Source organism: Elephantulus edwardii, unplaced genomic scaffold (genome assembly GCF_000299155.1).
Source record: "Elephantulus edwardii isolate Elephantulus edwardi_28Jun2011 unplaced genomic scaffold, EleEdw1.0 scaffold00207, whole genome shotgun sequence".
Taxonomy (NCBI): Eukaryota; Metazoa; Chordata; class Mammalia; order Macroscelidea; family Macroscelididae; genus Elephantulus; species Elephantulus edwardii.
Window position 1 is genome coordinate 421,965 of NW_006399957.1, and position 14,615 is coordinate 436,579.

General features: G+C 44.5%; 1 protein-coding gene across 1 annotated transcript in view; it reads right to left on the reverse strand.

Moving 5' to 3' along the window:
• Window positions 1-14,593, reverse strand: part of CTDP1 (CTD (carboxy-terminal domain, RNA polymerase II, polypeptide A) phosphatase, subunit 1) — a 62,711-nt gene extending 48,118 nt beyond the window's left edge. The window contains exon 1 of the mRNA XM_006897228.1: window positions 14,535-14,593. The gene's annotated coding sequence lies outside the window, so the exon portion shown is untranslated. The remainder of the gene's footprint in view (window positions 1-14,534) is intronic.
• Between the last annotated feature and the right edge of the window lie 22 nt (window positions 14,594-14,615).

A 14,615-nucleotide genomic window follows, 5' to 3' on the forward strand; every position in this document is an offset into this window, starting at 1 on the left:
CCCCCCCGTTTTAACCAGTGCACTAGAGTCATGCAAAAAAACTCTCATTTCCCTCACATTTTTACTGTGACTTGAGTAAGTTTACGAGTGCCTGGATTTTTCCTTCCAACAACTGGCACACACTAAGTCTGTGCCGCTGAACACAAACTCTCACACTGTGAAGGTGCCCTTCCCACTTCCCCAGTTCCTGTCCCATCTGTCCTCCTGTCCTTTCCTGCCTTCTGAGGCTCCTCTCTGGACAAGTGCTGCCCAGCGAGGTGTTGGTGGAGTGTGCGTCCCTCCCACGGTCATTCATAACCTTATACCCTGTTTACTGTCTGGATAGATGCTGAGTCTCAGGGTGAGTTTACTTTGAGGCTTGAAGAACACACTGCTTTTCTGGAAGTTAAAATACAGGGGAAAGTGAGGTCATGCTTGCAATGTTCAGGGGGAAAAAGGCAAACAAAACCAAAACCGTGTGTGTGAGCAGGGGGAGAAAAGGATAAAGATGGCAAATGTTAATGTTTGGGAAATGTGGGTGAGCTTGCAGAATTCCTTCAACAATGCTGAGAAATCTTCTCTGACTCTGAAATTATGAGGCGGATGTTTTAAAGAAAAAGGTATTTGTACCTGAAAACGAACCTAAAGGTGGGCAGTTCAAAGCCAGCCACCCTGGGAGAAGGGATGGTGATGTGGATCTTAAAGACCACCCAGAGTGTAGCACTATTTCAGAACCATAGGCAGGTGCAGGCCAGTCCACTCGTTTATAATCCATACACAGAAGCATGGGTATATAGATAGGTAATCTACAGCACACATACACCAGTAATTTCAAAGCTTTCAGTGTGAAAAGAAATAGCCATCCTAACTTTATGCTAAAAAAATTTTTAGAAAGGGGGAAAGGATTGAAGTTGTCAACAATTTCCTTCTACTTGGATCCACAGTCAACACTCTTGGTAACAGCAGTCAAGAAATCAAAAGACATGTTGTTGTTGTTGTTATGTATCATTGAGTCGCTTGCGACTCATAGTGACCCTATGCACAAGAGCCCCAAACGCCTTGTATCCTGTGCCAACGTCGCCGTCTCAAACATACTCATTCCCACCCCTCCACTCACAGAATCGATCCATCTCATCGAGGGTCTTTCTCTCCTGCATTGTCCCTCCACTCTCCCAAACATGATGTCCCTCTCCAAGGATCAGTCCCTCCTTGCAACATGCCTAAAGTATGTCAGACAAAGCTTCAGAGTCCTTGACTCCAGGGAACATTCTGGCTTCACCCGCTCCAGGACAAACGTGTTTGTTCTCCTAGCATTCCATGGTATGTTCAACACTCATCTCCAGTACCACAGCTCAAAGGCATCGATTCTCTATCATCCCTATTCACTGTCCAACTCTCTGATGCATAGCATGTAACTGCAAAGACTATAGCCTGGATCAGGCGCACCTTAGTCTCCAGCCTGATGTCACTGCTCTTCAGTAATCTTGAGAGGTCCCTCACAGCTGACTTTCCCAATGAAATTCATCTTCTGATTTCCTGGCTGCTGTCACCAAGAGTGTTGACTGCAGGGCCAAGTAAAGTAAAACTGTTAACTATTTCAATCTCTTCACCATCCATACTGATGCTGCCAATTGGCCCAGTGGTGAGAATCTTTTTTTTCTGAATGTTGAGCTTCAATCCATATTGAAGACTGCAGTCCTTGACCTTCTGCAGCAAGCTCTTCAGGTACTCCTGAGTTTCAGCAAGCAGGGTTGTGTGATCCACATAACGCAGGTTGTTGATGATACTTCCACCAATTCTGATGCCATATTCCTCCTCATACAGCCTAGCGTCTTGGATGATCTGTTCTGCATACAGATTGAAAAGGTATGGAGACAAAATACATCCCTGATGGAACCCTTTCTTAATTTGGAACCATCCAGTGTCTCCCTGCTCTGTTCTGATGACTGCCTCTTGGTCCAAGTATAGATTTCGCATTAGCACAATCAAATGTTCTGGGATTCCCATTCTTCTCAGAGTCAACCAAAGCTTGTTGTGATCCACACAGTCAAAAGCCTTTGCATAGTCAATGAAGCACAGATAGACATTCCTCTGATACTCTGCTTTCTGCCAAGATCCATCTAACATTACCTATATATCCCTAGTACCACGACCTACCACTGAGGCTCCGTCTAACTTACTTTGGACATGTAGTGAGGAGAGACCGGCCCTTAGAGAGGGACATCATGCTTGGGAGGGTGGAGGGACGGCGCAGGAGAGGAAGGCCCTCTATGAGGTGGATTGATTCAGTGACTGGGATAATTGGGATGGGAGTGTCAGAGACAGTGCGATTGGCACAGGACAGAGCGGAGTTTAAGGCTGTTGTACATAGGGTCGCTATGAGTCGCAGGCGACTCGGCGGCACATAACAACAACAACCACGACCTCTTCTAAATCCAGCCTACATATCTGGCAGTTCTCTGTTGACATACTGTTCCAAATGTTTTTGGATAATTTTCAGCAAAATCTTGCTTGCATGTAATATCAATGATACTGTTCAATAATTTCCACACTCTGTTGGGTCACCTTTCTTTGGAATGGGAACAAATATCGATCTTTTCCAGTCAGTTGGCCAGCTGGCTGTCCTCCAGATTTCCTGGCACAACTTAGTGAGCACATCCAGGGCAGCATCTGTTTGTTAATAAACTGGTATGCTGTCAACTCCTGGAGCCTTGCTTTTTTGCCAATTCCTTCAGAGCAACTTGAACTTCCTCCTTCATCACCACATTCCTCTGTGTCAGCCAATTCCTTCTGATACAGTGACTCTGTGTACTCCTTCCATCTTCTTTTGATACTTCCTGGATCATTTAACATTCTACCCAGACTATCTTTAAGTATTCTACACGTGACTTGAATTTGGTTTTCAACTCCTTCAGCTTCAAAAACATTGAGTGAGTTCGGCCCTTTTGATTTTCTGACTCCAGCTCTCTGCACATGTCATTATAGTATCTTGCTTTGTCGTCCTGAGTTGCCTTTTGAAATTTTCTGTTCAGCTCTTTGATTTCTTCCTATAGCTTTGGCTTCTCGGTGCTCTAATGCAACACTCAATAGGAAAATCTGTCAAGGACCTCCTACAGATTCTAAACAGCAAGGATGTCAGTGTAAAGACTAAGGTATGCCTGATAACAGGCCATGGAATTGCCAATAGCTTCCTTTGCTTGTTAAAGTTGGTCAACGACAAGAACTGATGCCTCTGAGCTGTGGCACTGGCCAAGAATAATGAATAATGAACTGCCCCAAGAACAAACAAAGCTGTCTTGAAGGAAGTAAAATCAGAGTTCTCCTTTGAGGCAAGGATGGCGAAATTCACCTCACTTTGTGTGGGCATATTTCAGGAGGAACTAGTCCTTGGGAAGAGACTCATGCTGGGAAAGATCAAGGATTAGGAAAAGAGTGGAAGACCCTTGATGAGATACTACCACACTAGGCTTGAGCATGGTGAAAATCCTAAGGATAGTACAAGGTTCAGATCTCTGTTTATAGGGTCACTGAGTCATAGTTAACCTGACAGCACCTAACAACAATAAGAACAATTGTATACTCAAGATAATAATCTAATTTGCCAGTTAATGGGGCAAGATTAATTGTAATTTATCATTTCCATCAATCTATACCCAATACATATAAATATGGTGTGTTTAATTAAAAAAAAATAAAAAATGGGGCTGGGTGGGTGGAAAGCCTTAAAATAAAATAGCATGTGTAAAAGGAACAGATGCACTGTGTGGGTGTTCAAGTCTTACTTCTACCCCCTTCATAAAGGGGAACTTTCCCCATCAATAATTTCCACGTTGTTGCTGTTAAGTGCCATTGAGTTGTAGATGACTCATTACGACCCTATGAAAGAAAGACCTGAACACTTGTATCACTTTCATTGTTTCTCCAAGTTCATAGAGTTTCTGGAGACAAGATATTTCGGAAATTGCCACTTCTGCTTCAAAAATATCCACGCAGAACAGATCATCCGGGATGCTGGGTTGTACGAATAGGAATGTGGCATTAGGATTGGTGGAAGATTCATCAACAACCTGCATTATGCAAGATGACATAATCCTGCTTGCCGAAACTGAGGAGGACCTGAAGCGACTGCAACCTTCAATACAGATGGAAGCTCAACATCAAGAAAACAAAGATTCTCACCACTGGGCCAATGGGCAGCATCAGTGTGGATGGGGAAGAGACTGGGATAATTAACAGTTTTAGTTTGCTTGGCTCCACAGTCAACACTCTTGGTACCAGCTACCAGGAAATCAAGGGACGAATTGCATTGGGAAAGTCAGCTGTCAGGGACTTCTCCAGAGTACTGAAGAGCAATGATGTCAGGCTGGAGACTAAGGTGCACCTGATCTGGGCTATAGTCTTTGCAATTGCATGCTACGCATCGGAGATCTGGACAGAGACTAGGGATGACAGAAAGAGAACTGATGCCTTTGAGCTGTGGTGTTGGAGAAGACCATGGACTGCTAGGAGAACAAACAGGTTTGTCCTGGAGAGGGTGAAGCTGGGCTACTCCTTGGAGTCAAGGATTCTGAAGCTTCATCTGACATATTTTAGGCATGATGCAAGGAGGGACCAGTCCTTGGAGAGAGACATCATGTTTGGGAGAGTGGAGGGACAGTGCAGGAGAGGAAGATCCTGGATGAGATGGATAGATTCAGTGATTGGGTTAGTGGGAGTAGGTGTGTTGGAGACAATGAGGTTGGCACAGGATAGAGCAGGGTGTAGGCTTTTGTACATAGGGTTGCTATGAGTCACAAGTGATTCGACAGCACATAACAACAACAATAACAATAATAACCACCACCAAACAAATAGTTACATGGTCAGACATGCCACCCCACATGCTTCTGCACCTATTATTATAAACCACTGAACCTAATGTTCATTGCAGACTGACTCACAGACTTTATTTATAGTTGTGGGCTTAATAGGGAAATAGTTGGGGAGCAGAGGTGGCAAAGAATCACACAATGCAAGTTCAAGTTTAGTCCAGCAGTCCCAAGCCAGATTAACAGCAAGACATAATTCCTTATTAGTGAAAGTCCAGGTTCAATTCAGCAGCACAAATGGACCTCTTGTTTCCTCAAATCATCCAGCACTCAAAACAAGTCAGCTTTTCATTCATTCAGCAAGCAAAACCTTTAACTGTGGCTCCACCTTGCCACAGTCTCTTTACAGCTGTGGAGTCTCTCCACAGTGCCACAATCCCTTCTCTCTCTCTCTCGCACCATCTCTCAGAGTGAAAGAGTTCTCATTTTCCCTGGTCCCACAGTTGCTGATGATTGGGAAGACCATGTGTCTGCAGTTAAGGTAGCTGGAGACCATGCCACTAGCAGGAACTAACTCGATGAATAGAAAAGCCAATGTTTAAGGTTTCTGACACCACAGCACAAAACTAGCATTGTTCACATGAAAACTACTGAGAGTTTTTAAAAACTCATCTTAAAATACAAACATTTGTTAGTGTTTTTATTGAAATTATAGGAAATTTTGTAAAGATGCTAAGCAAGCAATATTTAAAATTCATTATGCCATCACCCTATGATCCTCATGAAATAAATGTATCCTAAGATGTTATATAATCATCCTAAAATTGATCTGTTCTACTTTCTCCAGACCCTTTCTTCTTCTTCTTTTTTTTTTTTCAGACCCTTTCTTCTGAATACACAAGGCACTCTCTCCTGAGATGACAGACATATTGGACTATTTGCTGCTTGTACTTTAAGCCTGATGGCTGGGGCAGTTTTCTAACAATTCTTCTTAAATGGAAGACCCTACCAAACTCATTTTGAAAGTGACTGCAAATGGACACAGATGCAAAATAAACCTGCTAACTAACATTAACGCCCACACCATTTAGAAGTCACATATACTATTTTTTAGGCCTGTTTCAAAGCCCACTATAATGCAAAGGCCTTTATTTTTAAGACTGGGCCAGTAAACCAAAAGTGCATAACCTATGACCAGAGAACAAGGAAGCACACAGGCTCAATGGTTTTCTGTCAACCAGGTCCTTACTTCAAAGCAATGATTCTGCAGAGTGATTCTAGAGCCTTACTCCAGTAAAAATGTGTTTACTCTCAAAAACCTCCCACTAACCTAATTTTGGAACATTTAAATGGGATAATCTCAGGTTGTATTTTACTCTACACTTTTTTGTTGTTGTTGTTCTTTTCTTTTTTAATTAAATTTTATTAGTTTTAATGAACATTTACAGAGATTTTGGGTTTTCATTCATTCATTGTTGCACTGTTTTCTCCACCCTCCTCCCCAGTTCGTTCTTCTTCCCCCCCCCAATGTCTGTTTTAATTGTCCAATTGCCACAGTGCTTGTCAGAGCCAGTTCTGATTAATCTCCTTTGTCAGTGTGTCCCTTGCCATTCCCTATCACTCCTCCCTGAGAGAGACTTCACTCTGAGTCATAAGGAAAAGGGGATGGCGTATTCTCTTAGCTACTTCCTGCTGAAAAGGGACGCTGTGGGTTTCAGGGTGAAGATCTTCTCTCACTACTCTAAAGGGCCCCTTTGGCAGTAGGAAACACATAGACTATTATGGAGATTGATTTTGGAATTTAGATGCACTGTTATCAATTGTGCTTAGCCATACATGTTCATATCCTTGAAGATGTATCATGGAAGTGTTGCAGCCTAGAAGATACAAATTTAACTAACAAGTTAAAAGTGCATGAGTCAAAATTTGAAAAGCAATAATATTCTGAGTAGAGGTTCTAATAGTGGCACAAATCAAGTTACAGAGGTAAGGTGGTTCCACTGCCATCCTTACTCTAACTTAATTCTTTTTTTTAAATTTAAATTTGTTATTAATTTCAGTGAAAATTTACAGAGGCTTTGGATTTCCATTCATTCATTCATTCACTGTTGTAGATTTGTCCCCTCCCAAGGCTCCCCCCCACCAGACATTACCCTCTTGGAAAAGTAAAAGATTCTTTCATTATTTTACAAACCCTCCCCCAGGTCCACTCCACCATGTAGCCATCGCTCTAGACTCCTGTCATGACCGAAATACCTAATCACATACCTCTTTTAAACAGTTTTCTCCCTTCTCTGTTTCAGAGCAGCATACATTATTGAACCCATCTTACTCAGTCTCTCCCCAACCCCAAGGACAGTCCCATTCTACAACAGTGGCACCATGCAATATTTGTCCCTTTGTGACTGGGACATTTCACTCAGCAGTTTCTCTAAGGTTTTTACTTTTAAAATCCATAGAATTGCTAATATTGCAGTCATTTTCATTTGTCCACCCTCCTCTTGCCCTGTGTCCTCCTAGCTCCGGACAAGTCATGGTGAGCCTGACCTAGGGTGACAGAGCAGAGCCATCAGACTTCAGCAACCACACAAACAAGCCTGCCATCTCCAGAGGATACAGCATTGATCATCTCCATTGTCACCAAATACAGCATGTTTGCACAACTTCTCTCCTGGAATTTCAGCATCCTCAGGGAATGACAACAGATCACAACAGATATGATGGCAGGAAGGCTACTGGGTGATAAACTCACCATCCAGGGTTAGTTTTTGAAAGGTTTCCCCTTAATCCCGTGTGTTACAAAATCAAGACACAGAGTATCCTCTCACAGGATTCCTCTGCAGAAGTAAAGACCCAGGACAAATTTTCTGGTAATGGGTTCCCCCCTCAATTTCCTCTATCTCTTTCCATGTGATGAGCAAAATTCCTGCTCCTCCCTGCCAGGACGAAGCCCCATATAAAGATCCAATTCTACTACAGACCCAAGTGACAAGTGAGCAGCTATCTGGACCAGATCCAAATGTAGAACATTTCAGTTGCCAGAATTGCCCCTTATCTAAGGGTAATCACTAACCCTCCCAGGATGGACCTTGCTGAAGGTGAGAATGACAGAGGTAACAAAGATGCCTGTGGTATAGCCCTGAGCACTCGCTGCTCCACACCTGTGATGACATACCTGTGCTCTCAGACCCGTGTCCCCACACCTGTGCCCCCCCACCTATGCCCTCACACCCGTGCTCCCCCCACTCGTGCTCCCCACAACCATGCTCCCACACCTATGCTCCTACACCCGTGCTCTCTACACTTGCTCCCCACACCTGTGCCCTCACATCCGTGCTCTCCATACCCATGCTCCCACACCTGTGCTCCTACACCCGTGTCCTCACACTTGTGCTCCCCACACCTGTGCCTTCACACCCATGCCCCCCACACCCTTGCCCCCCACCCATGCTCCCACACCTGTGCCCCAAGTCCCACACAACAACCCACCCCAGACCTGCAGCCAGCTGCACACACTGAAGAGTGGACTGTCTTTGTGCTGACCACACTCTAACACACTAAATTCCTTAAGATCAGGGTCACTGCACCCTCTGTGTGCCCTAACATTGTGTCTGAAATGTGATGCTCACGTGAACAAGTGCCCCCCTGACCAGTTTTACACACAAGCATAGACAAGTGGGGTTGCTTTGGCTAAGTCACCAAGCCCCCACAACTGAGCACATGCACAAACTCACTGTAGGTCCTTATAACAGCTGTTCGGTCAAAGCTCAAGACTAATAAATGTAAGCATCTTTCTTCAAAGATAGTCTATTTTATTCTTTAAAAATGAATATTTTTACAAGTCCTTTTTAAAATTTTTTTTCTTCAAAAAAATAAAAACCAAACCCCACTCCATTTCCACACACACAGAACTCAAAAACCATTAAGATGAAAGCACAATAATGGGGAGGGGAAAACAAAAACCCAAAACCGAATGCAGATGTCTGCCACCATGAGGCTGGTGTACAAATGGCAGGAAGGTATGATAAGAACACAATAATGCTGCCACTGTACCAAAGGCCTCATTAGTGTCACTGAGCTCTGAATGTGTACATGTTTTCACAATAGAGAAAAAAGGAGGGTGTAGACAGAACCTCAAATTCACGTGGTCGCAGTCTCCCTGCAGAAGAAACAGGTGAATGAACCTCTGAGGTAATCTACCAGCCAAAAACCACCACTGAAGTCTTCAGAAAGCCACAGAGCAATTTGGTTTGACAAGTAAAAACTGTCTGCATTCTGTGAGCACAGAACTCTTCTAAGAATATATCTACCTGGGATTAAAGTGATGTAAGCAAATGGACAGAACAGACAGAACCCTTAGGGCCAGTGACCCTAAACATTACATACATAAACTGTTAATTTGTACATGTTTTCCATGTACATTTCCAACAACAAAACTGACTGGGGGCAGGGCGGAAGGGAGTGAGAAATCATGCCAGGAATGGAGCAGGAGAACCATTACACCCTATCCAGAAAGCACTGCTCAGTCAACAATGTCCAGAGAAAGTTCACATTGAGTTTTTTAAGGCTTTCTTCACACATCCTTCTTAAGTTACCAAGAAGATCAGAGAGGTTCAAAACAATTCCATGAAGGCCCAAAACAAGGGAGGACCAAGCCCCAAAGACTCTGAGGGTAAGGCTTTACCCAAACACGACAGTTACCATTTAATCTCAGAAAAACTGTGTAATTGTAGACAGCTCAATCTGGGCACCAAGAAAACCTTGTTTGTGTAAGTCAGCAAAGAGCTGACACCTCCTTCCAATGAGAATCCCAAGACCGGCTGCAAACTGAGCTTTGGCGGCCAGGCATGTAACAGGAAAAGAACCTTATTAAGGCGTGTGCACGAACAGACTGGTCCCCAGCTGCTACCCACCCTCACAGAGGAGCTAAGCTACAGCCCCCAATTTCCTTCATGGCCCAGTTCATCACATGCTTCCCTTCCTTTGCTTTGAATTCACCAGCTGCTTTGCAGGAGAGAGAGTTCCAGCCTCCAAAACGTGACAGAGGGTTGCCATGCACTGGAATCCACTTGTGTGGGGGTTTGGATTGGGAGGTGCTCTAAGGATGGACAGAGTCACTCAAGATCACAGTTATTTCAGTCCAGATCCATTTTTCCACAGAATGATGTAAAAAAGCACATGACTACAAGAAGTAAGTTGCCAAGAGGTTGTCCACACAAAGTGGTTACAAAACAGCTCTAGACATGAGCATGCAGACTGGGATGAGTTACTTCGAGTTCTGAGTCTGTTCCACTAGAATGCCACGTCCTGGTTTTCTGGCCTTTGCCAGGTATGATACTGCTGGAGACAGTTACACCAACATCGGCAAAGCAGTAGCTGGAGAAGAGAGAATGCGTTGTCAAGTGACAGTGCTGTATGTTTCAAGGCCCCTGTACTGTGGACACTGTGGAGTCGGCTGTTAATTCAGTGACTTCACTCCTCAACAATGAGACGTGCCAGTCTTGCACCACCACAACTACGGAATGACTGAGACCACTCGTGTGGCTTTCGTGTCAATTCATCCCTTGTTTCCACCACTCTATCAAATATGACATCCTTCCAGGTGACACGCCCAAAGTACTGGAAGTGAAGCCCACCATCCTTGCTTCAGCATGCTTTTCCTCTGTGACTGACTAGTGTGCTCTCTCAGTAGGGCTGTCGCTCATTTCTTCACTGCTGCTTCAATATTCAAGTAGAAAGAAATGACAAAACTTTTCTTCATTTACCATGATGTTGTTTGCCAGTCCAGGTATGGGGATATTTATTTTCTTCATCTTCAGATGTAGTCACTCAAAGTAAGTTGTCTTCATGGCAAGACTGCCATTTGCCAAATGCTGCTTATTAATTAGTCTTCTTCAAGTCATCATGCTGGGTATTTTGGTCATAAAGCCAGATTTCATGGCATGCTTGTCTAGCAAACAGAATGACTAAGGTATAAGGATAAAACCCTACTGCACAACTCTTTCAAACTCTGAACTAGACAGTTTATCTCAGGGCTTCCAACCAGGCATTCCTAGTTCAGTAAGAGCCGACGAGTGAAACTGGAATGGACCTACATTTGTAAAATGTGGATATCCCAGAGGAATGCAAAACAGTAAGAGTGGATGCCCTACTGGAAGCTCAATCTCCCTCTTAGAAAACTAAGGCATTATGATCACTAGAAAACCACCATATTTTCTGGCCAGTAAACATCAGTCCCTCACTCAAGATTATGGCTGACCTTACTGTGAGGCTCTGTACAGTCCTTGTGGTAATTCCACCTCTCAAATCAAACTCTTCAAAGAGCCTCTCCATCTTTTCCAAGTCTCCCATTCCAGAACTTCACTTGTATTTCCTAGCTGTCTTTCCAATATATACACAGCTTGTAAATTTGGGTCTGTTTTAATTTTGCTGTATCAGACACAAATGAACCATGCCAAAATCCTGGGATTCTCCTGCATGCTCTAACAACCATTTCTTGGTTTACAGATAAGGTCTTCCACAAGACCACAAAGAAATTTCTTTGAAATGCTATCCAAAACTTGTAAGGATACAGTCTTAGACCTTTATATAGGCAATGAAACACAGATAAACATCTTTCTGGCATGCACCTGACATCAGGAATGATAACCTTCATCTCCTATCCTCTTCTGGATACAGCCTGAACTTTTGGCAATTCTCGATTGGCAGCATCATAATGGATGGTGAAGAGATTGAGATTATTCACAGTTTTGGTTTGCTTGGATCCACAGTCAACACTCCTGGCATCAGCAGCCAGGAAATGAAAAGAAGTATTGTGACGGGACAGTCTGTGGTTAGAGACCTCTCTAAAGTGCTGAAGTGCAAAAATGTCAATCTGGAACATAAGGCGCACCTGATACATGCCATGGTCTTTGCAATCACTTGTTATGCATCAGAGAGTTGGACAATGACTAGGGAGGATAGAGGGAGAATTGATGCCTTTGAGCTGTGGTGTTGGAGAAGAGTACTGAATATACCATGGACTGCTAGGAAAACAAACAGATTGGTCCTGGAGAAGGTGAAGCCAGGCTGCTCCTTGGAGGCAAGGATTCTGAAGCTTCGTCTGACATACTTTGGACATGTTGCAAGGAGGGACAAGTCCTTGGAGAAGGACGTCATGCTTGGGAGAATGGAGGGACAGCACAGGAGAGGAAGACCGTCTATGAGATGGATTGATTCAGTTACTGGGGTAATAGGGGGTAGGTGTGTCAGAGATGGTGGGATTGGCAAAGGATAGGGCAGAGTTTAGGGCTGTTGTACAGGGTTGCTATGAGTCACAGGTGACGCGACGGCACATAATAATAACAACAACAATCAATGTAGATTTAGAAGAGATTTAAGATTATCTTCCATAACATTTTGCTAGCATATGAAATGAATGATAGCATTTGATAATTTCCTCATTCCATGAATAGGCATATGTGTTCTCTTGCTCTTGCATTAGGCAGGTCAGGCAACCATCTCTCAAACTCCCTGGCATAGCCATACAACTGTTGCCAGCATATCTTCTGTTTGTTGCAGCAACCATCTCAATTTGCTACTGAGTGATTTCTGGAGACTTGTTTTTCTGAATATGTTTACATGGATATGCTAGAAATGACCTTGGTGTCCCACCTGTGCCATTGTGGACACACCTACAGACACCCTGGGAATGAAGCCATGTCATATCTGTGTTGTCAGGTACATACTCACCTGCAGACACACCCTGGAAATGGTGGAAATGTGACATCACTGCAGCACTCCTTGGAATACTACTGAACTCATGTACACAAACACATACGCCCCAAAACTTAGGTGGGGACATTTTCAAAATCATCCAGGGCAATTTTGTGAGAAGCTTTCTCTAACTTCCTCTCTGTGGCATATGGGTAGGTAGCATAGAGATCTGTGAGTCCTGCAGCTCTGGTCAGCCCTGGTACCACTTCTATCCAAACACACAGTTTACTTGCATCAGCTTCTCCAAGAATTTCGGATGGGCCACTGTTGAAAAAGACACCACTAAAAATTCCAAACACTAAATAAAACAGCAAAACAAAAAACTATCCACTGATGAGAAAGTAACAACAAACTAATCAAGTACTGACTGCTCAAATTAAAGTACTGGGTTCTTCTGAGTAACTAATCAATGTGATCAAATGCACTGAACAAGGAATTTCATTCAACACTATTACCTGGCCACTTAGGACTCAGCTGTCCTTTCAAGCAGAACGAACCCAGCCTTCTCACCATCAGTTTTCAACACAGGGCAACATGCCAACACTAGACTTTCATCTATATAATTCATGTCAGTTAAACCTGCTAATTAGGATCCAAGTTATGGTGAAATCTGATTTCAAGGCAACGTTTACAGGGCCCTTTTTTTGGCATAAAAAGCTGTGTTCGTCAGAACCAAGGCCACAGCCCCTTCCACAGGAAGTTATGACCAGCATGAAGTAACTAGTCTTCTACCCAGAAATCTTGCATCCTCAGTGCCTGGCATCCCGGGGCCTTGAGTCAAGTGTAAAAACCCAGAACCTGCTCAACGCCCCATGTTCAGATGATGCAAAACCTCTGATACCAAGTTACTTTTAATGCATAATAACCTTGTAAATGATGTCAAGTAGAACCTATAAGCCTCTTCTACAGAGAGAAAAATGTGGCAATATGCTTCCTTCAAGACTTTATGATGTTAGGTGTTGCTAAGGTTACTGGCTCACAGGACCCCATGACATCCTCTCAATCTCTGATATACTAGAGCCTCAGAAACTTTCTGAGCAGCTTTATTCTGTCGTGCATGGTTGCCGAATCCAAATGTTGAGCCTGGCCAATTTACTTCCTTTGGAGAACCAGGTTCAGAAAAGAGATTTAAGAAAGGTGAGGTCGTCAGAAGCACAAAGGCTAGAGCAAGGCTACCTGATGGACGCTGCTGTGTCCACTGCAATGCATGTACAGAGCCTGACATAGTGGCCACTCAGCAGATGGACCTTCTGACAAATGCCAGCCAGCGGCAGAGCAGGGCAGGCTGGAAACTGGAGCGAGCCACAGAAAAGCAGGAGTGACCAAGACTGTGAGCGGCGCGCAGCAGCGACAGTCGAGCCGGGGGGGACTGGCCCCTCGTGGCAAGCAGCTCTCATGGTGAGCTCTGGGGCCCTGGGGCAGGACGCATACCCTTCCCTCCTCTAACAAGCCGAGTTTTGTCTCTCAACCAAAACAACCACAGGCTCACGCCCACGTGTGCGCACTTGTCAACTCCAAATTACTCTGCGCGCCAGGACTTCCAATCTCAAAAAACCACACTGTGAGGCTCTGACAATATCGCAGATGGTCGTTTTCAAGGACCTAACAAAAGGAGAGGCCCAACGCATGTTTCCTGACAGCTCAGGGCAGGGCCAGAGGACTGACCACTCGGGCAGCCGCACGGCAAGCGACTTCCCCTCTCCAGCCTCGCCGGAGAACTGCACCCAGTTTTTACAGCTTAGTCTGGCAGAGTTTACAAGAGCTTAAGAAAACGTACACACCCCAACAGCGTGCACTTCAAGGAGTCCCGTACGCGGTCATCCCGCGTCTTCACAGTTTACAAACGTGCGAAAACCACTGATTACGGAACAAAAGGCGGGGAAGAGTTGTGGCTCCAAAGAGAACCCAGGCTGCTAAAGCGTGTTTCCAGAGCAGTGAGGTCGCGCGCGCAGACCACCTCCCACCCCGACAGCCCCTCGACTGCCCACTTACCCGGGGGCCACCACCTGGCCCGGCTGCACACACAGCTCCCGGACAACGCCAGCGCGCTCCGACCGGGTAATAGGGGGTAGG